The sequence below is a fragment of the Tenrec ecaudatus genome, chromosome 9 (assembly GCF_050624435.1).
Source record: "Tenrec ecaudatus isolate mTenEca1 chromosome 9, mTenEca1.hap1, whole genome shotgun sequence".
Classification (NCBI taxonomy): Eukaryota; Metazoa; Chordata; class Mammalia; order Afrosoricida; family Tenrecidae; genus Tenrec; species Tenrec ecaudatus.
In genome coordinates, this window is record NC_134538.1 from 148243296 (window position 1) to 148249394 (window position 6099).

General features: G+C 46.9%; 1 pseudogene; it reads left to right on the top strand.

Moving 5' to 3' along the window:
- The first annotated feature begins 1804 nt into the window (after window positions 1-1804).
- Window positions 1805-5621, top strand: LOC142456190 (ankyrin repeat domain-containing protein 13C pseudogene; annotated as a pseudogene).
- The last annotated feature ends 478 nt before the right edge of the window (window positions 5622-6099 follow it).

The window sequence follows — 6099 nt, forward strand, 5'->3', positions numbered from 1 at the left end:
CCAAGCCCCTAACGGCACGCTCAGACTGTTGAACTGAAGAGCGTTCAATGGAGGGAGAAGCACTGGGCACTAACAACAGTGGAGAGCCGAGGCCCCCACCCCTGGCCCGATGGGAAGCCAAGGCCCTGGGGAGGGGCCCCAGACAGGAACGGTGGCCGCAGGGGGCTGCAGTCCCCCTCCAGAACCCTCATGAAGTGGGCTTCTCCATTCCAGACTTTCCCTGCCCACCTGCCAGGTTCTTTCCTCCGGTGCCACCCTGGCCAGTGAGCCAGGAGTATGAGCGTGAAAGTGCCCGTATTCCGGCATCTCTGGAGGTGACCCTTCCCCCCCCCCCCCCAAGCTCAGAGCTGGGGGTAGAGAGAAATGGAATGAATAAAGGTGGGAACAAAGAAAGTGACTCATGCAGGAGGGCCCCTTTTGTGACTGGTTGTCCACCTCCTAAAAGACCCCAGGCTATGCGTCCACCACAAAGGACACAGCGGGCCCCATGACACCGCATGTCATAGGGAACCCGCTTTGTGCCTCCTTCATACTAGGGGGTCAAAGGAATTTGATTCTTTCCACCAAACAGTTGACGCAGCACGTGTTGGTGGAATGTGCACTGAGGCGGGTGCCCTGAAGCACTACGTGGGCGGGGGGTGGGGTGGGGGGGCAGAGCGGCAGGGCACGGAGAATCAGGAGATCTGGACACTGCATGGCGCCCGGAGGAGTGACAAGACGGGGTTAGAGACCTGTCTAGACCCTGCTGCAATGGTGGCCAGCTTGGGAGTCCTCGCCCTATAAACACGGCTGGAGCTTCCTGGGGAAAGGGAGGGCTGTGCCGCCTGGCCTGTCCCTTCCACTCTTCCTCCTAAGTGACGTCTCTCTAAAGTATGGTCCACAGAGCAGCAGCCCCGTCATCACCTGGGAGCATGTCCGAAAGGCAGGCCGAAACAGACCCCGCGCTTCTGCAGAGTCCAGGGGCCGTCAAGTGTGAGGGGCCTGGTCCAGTCCCTCTCCTTAGGCCATGTTCTCCGCTGTAACCTAAGGAGCTTCCTTCGGCGCTTTCCTGGTGCCCAGGGCCCCTCGTGCTTGAGTGCGGGAGAAGGCCGCTACTCCACGTCCACTCTAGCCACGGGGTGTGTGCTGGTGGGTGGGGGCGGTGATGACCTGCAGCTGAGGGTCACTGATTTCAATTTGGTGTTGGAAGCCAAGAGGGAGGTTTGGATGTGGTAGACACATGACCCCTACCAAGCCTGGAGCCCCCTTTGCTGCTTAGCTACCAAGGACGGTGACCAATGCCACCGGCAGGTGGCTTTAAAGAATACATTTACTTTCTCATGGTGGAGCTGGTGAAAGCTCGAGTTCTGGACACCTGCCCTGTCCCCTCTGAGGAACGGACCTCCTTTGGCTCAACGTCTCCGGCATTCCTCATCCATCTCCAGGTGACCTCTCTCCCTCTCCTGATAGGGCCTCATGGGCATAATCAAGAACACCTTCCTCCCCCCAAATGGGGTTACATCCACAGGTCTAGGATTTACTAATTACACTGTAAGCGGGCACAGTCCAATCCCTAACAGTCCACCCTTTGGACCCTCCCAACTCCATGCCCTTCACACAAGCAAAACACAATCACTATGTGGGTCATCAGACCCATGGCCTTAGCCCAGTCTAGTGGAACCCTTTAAGTCCCAAATCTTGGCTTGGGAACCATTCATCCAGCATGGCTAAGTGACACTCTGGGTATGCTCCATTCTGGGACAAGCTTTCTTTCCTTTGTGGGCCTGTAACACCTTGACTACAAGTGACCTGTGTCCCAGGGACAATGTTGTGCAAGCCCAAGGCGGACATTCCCAGCTCAAATGAGCAATTGGAGGGGAGGGGCGGGGATGGGCACCGAACAAGTCCCAAGACCGGCAGAGTAAGCATCATTAGCTCTCAAGACTTAAAAAGAATCTTCTGTTTTCCAGGACCATTTGAACGATGGCCCCAACCTCCAGACTCCTGGGATTTGGATTATAGGACTCTTGGCCCTGGGCTTCAGCCCCCTCCTTCTAGGCCCACTGAATGGAAACCCCTTCAACTTTGGGGAAGCCCTGTTTTCCTGATCTACCTGAGTGGCGACCCCCCAACTCTTTGGACCTGAGTGATTCTGTTCTCCTGGTCCTTTGGCGTGACAGCCCCTCCCCCTCAACTCTGGATAAGGGGCCCCATCCTCTTAGCCCAGACTCCAGAACTGATGGTGGGGTCAACTCTTTGAAACCTCTCGCGGCCATCGAATCTATTCTGACACATAGTGACCCTGTAGGACAGAGTGGTACTGCCTTGTGGGTTTCCAAGGCTGTAACTCTTTACGGGAGTTGGACGCTTCATCTTTCTTCCTTAGAACTGCTGGTGGTTTTGAACTGATGACCTTGTGGTTAGCAGCCTAGCATGTTACCACTGTGCCACCAGAGCTCCCTTTGAATCCTAGGAGGCAATTTGTCCACTTTTTGAAACAAGGCAGCCTTGCCTGCCAGGGTCCCTCCAACAGGTCTGCTGATCTCTGAATTGTTCTGGGATGGTGCCTTTTCTTACCGGACAACAGATGTTTGCAACTGTGCCACTTTGGACCTATTTCCTACCTGCAGGGTTCCAGGAGACGGATCCCTAATGGCACAGTGGTTAAAGCACTCAGACACTTGCCAAAGGACTGGCAGGTCAACACACACACCCCCACACCCCCCACTGCTGCTCCATGGGAGAAAGATGTGGCAGCCTGTCTGTACAGATTGACGACTTTGGAAACCCTGGAGGCGGGCAGGTAGTTCCACTCTGTCCTGTAGGGTCTCCATGAATCTCAATGGCACTAAGTTTGGTTTTCTTGTTTCGTTTGGGGGACTCCAGTAGCTTTCCTTCCTGCTGCACCATCCTGTCCCTTCCTGTCTAAGTGGACAAGATTTCTGCTGTGGTGGCTTATTAAGCCCATCACTCACAGGTCAAACCCTTGGTGGAAATTTCAGGACAGGTGTCTTTAGTTTATACAAAAGCTTTCCCCTTCTTTTCAGGTTCTGGTTTCATTTTGTACAGTTCTCTCTGTCCCCTCCCACATGTTACTGTAAGTAGCAGTCTTGCTGAGAAATCTCAGTCAAATATCCAAGTTCATTCCTTACAAAGTTCCACCTTCTCCCAAACGTTCAGATGGGTTCTTTGGCACCTTAGAAAAAGCACCACCCTGTCCCTGCTTGTCCAAGAACCTGCCCATCGTTTTCCTTTAGACGTGTCCCTGGAAGCACATTTACACCCACATGCCCAGCAACTTTCTGTTCAAAGCATTTGACATTGGCCCCACAGGGTGCTCATTTTTCTGAACCCTCCTCAGATTGCCCTTTAGCCCCATAATCCCATCAAGAGTCTCTTCAAAGCACTCTAGGCCCTGACTATGAACTTCCTCCTAATTCCATCCAAGACCCAATTTCAAAACCACTTCTACACTTGTTAGAACAGCACCCCCACACCTCCCATCCACCCCCAACCCCCCCCACCCCCCCGCCACTTAGCAGTAACCAATTCTGAGCTACAGTGTTGTTGTAGCAGAAACATCACATGTGGATGGTTTCAGGGAACACAAATATCTTTTCTCCTGGGTTAGGTAACTGGAAGCCTGAGCTCAGGGCACCAGCTCTAGAGAAAGGGTCTCAGTGGGATTTGGGGGAGGTGAAATCTGCCTCAGTTCTTTTGTTCTTCAGTTCCTTGGCCATTTCCTGGCCGGAGTGGGGGGTATCTATCCTTCCCCCATCTGCACAGCTTCTCTCTGTGTCTAATGAACTCATTTGATATCCCAAAGTCATTAGGTCTCAGACAAGCCCTAGACCAGTGGTTCTCAACCTGTGGGTCATGACCCCTCTTGGTAAAGTGACCAATGTCCTGATTTTTAACAATTTGTCCCGCATCCCACAGCGTTTTTAAAAAGTCCCGATTTTGGGAAAGAATGCACGACAAGCTAGGGAGCGGCGGGAGAACGGGAAGGGAATATACGGTTTTCGGCTGCCATGTGGCTATTTTGCCAGGATATGAGTTTTATATTATTTTTGTTAATTTTATAATGTTAAACTTTAATAATAACAAATAATTGTTGAGAACTGATTATCGAGAACTGCTTATCAAAGTTCACATTGCTGATCAGCTGTTAGAATGCAACCACCATTGTTTGGACTTAATGAACAATGGCATTTTTTGGCATTGGCAACGATGAAAACATTTTGTAACTGTCTCTCAGACAATACACATCGTACTGCGTGCTAGTGCTGGTTAAACAAGTGATGTCAACAAATCAGCTAGTCAGATAATTTAGGCAAGTAATTTATTTATTTATTTCATAAATACATAAATTTTCTTGAATTTAGCAGACAGTACTCGTATTATTTATATTTTATCGTGGCGGCAAAAAATCTAGCACCAGCCTTGAAAGTGACACTTATGACTTACATTACGGCAAATCCAGAGAAAAAACAAGTTAGTATTGTTATTATTTAGAACTTCACTGGGACTTTCAAATCTGGGTGCCTTTACTTTCCCGAATTCTGCCTTCTGATGCATGTAAAATATACAAACAAGGTATCGATATCAGGCTTGACACAACTCTCACAGACTTTACTGACATGAAGTGCCAGCGAGGGAATTGAAGCTTCATTTTAAATGGGGAGGCAGCGCCCTCTAAATCTTTTGTCGTATTAGACACTGAACAGAAAGTTTATCAGTGAATACACCAGGAGGACTCAGAGATGGAAACAGAAGAAGAGGCTGACATTTTAATGAGCAGCGATATTTACTCTGCAACTTTGTCAACTAAACCAATTTCTTTCACCCGGGCCCAAACAGGATGGCTCTTTCGGGAAGATAAAACAGAAAGAGAAGGAAATTTTTTGGCAGATTTTTATCTGGTGAATGGACTTGTTTTGGAATCAAGAAAAAGAAGAGAACATCTCAGTGCAGAGGATATTCTTCGAAATAAGGCCATCGTGGAGAGTCTGAGTAAAGGTGGAAACATAATGAAGACAGTCTCTTACCCCTCCTCCTCAGAACACGATCACACGGGAAGAGTATATTTCTGCTGAGAATGGAAAAGCTCCTCATCTGGGTAGAGAACTAGGGTGCAAAGAGAGTAAGAAAACATTTAAAGCTACGATAGCCATGAGCCGAGAATTTCCCTTAGGAATTGAGTCGTTATTGAATGTTTTAGAAGTAATAGCCCCCTTCAAGCACTTTAACAAACTTAGAGAATGTGTTCAGATGAAGCTTCCTCCAGGCTTTCCTGTAAAATTAGATATACCCGTGTTTCCTACGATCACAGCCACAGTGACATTTCAGGAGTTTCAATATGCGGAATTTGACAGTGCGATCTTCACTATTCCTGATGACTACAAGGAAGATCCAAGCCGCTTTCCTGATCTTTAACTGACCCGGGAAAATGATTTCAAGGACAGCAAGAGAATGAAGGGACCCCAGAACTGGATCCAAAAAGAAAGGATAAACTCAGCGAAGAGAAAGGGAATCAAAGGCATTGATTTGACATATCACTCATAAGATAAATGAAATGGACATCTAATAAGAATTTCATCATTTCTTGATGTGGCATTTTCAGTCTTTTACAAAATTTGCAGAAGCATAATAGTGACACCTTAATAACCCTAACACCTTCTCATGTAACAGCTAAGAGTGCTGACTGTGATTTCTTTTTAAAAATTTTTACACTTGTTGAAATATATATGCATATAAAATATATATATATATAACAGCCCAGGACCATTAACATAAATTAAATGTCTTAAGAGATATGAAAGAAAGGAAAGAAATCTAGGATTAAAATTAAAATAATTTAAAAATAGTTACTTTATAGCAATCAGATTAATTTAATTTATAAACTAACAATAAAATATGTTCATATAATATGTACCTACTTGCTGTGTTTTAAGCAATATGTATATAATTTATAATATAATTTAAAATTATTTTTTTAGATTTTTTTACATAATGATTAAGTAAGAAAAGAGGATGCAAATTCAACAATGATCTAAGAAGTGAATTTTCTTGTATTAAAAAAAAACCCAAAAGCAATTACATGGTAAAATGTGAGAAATG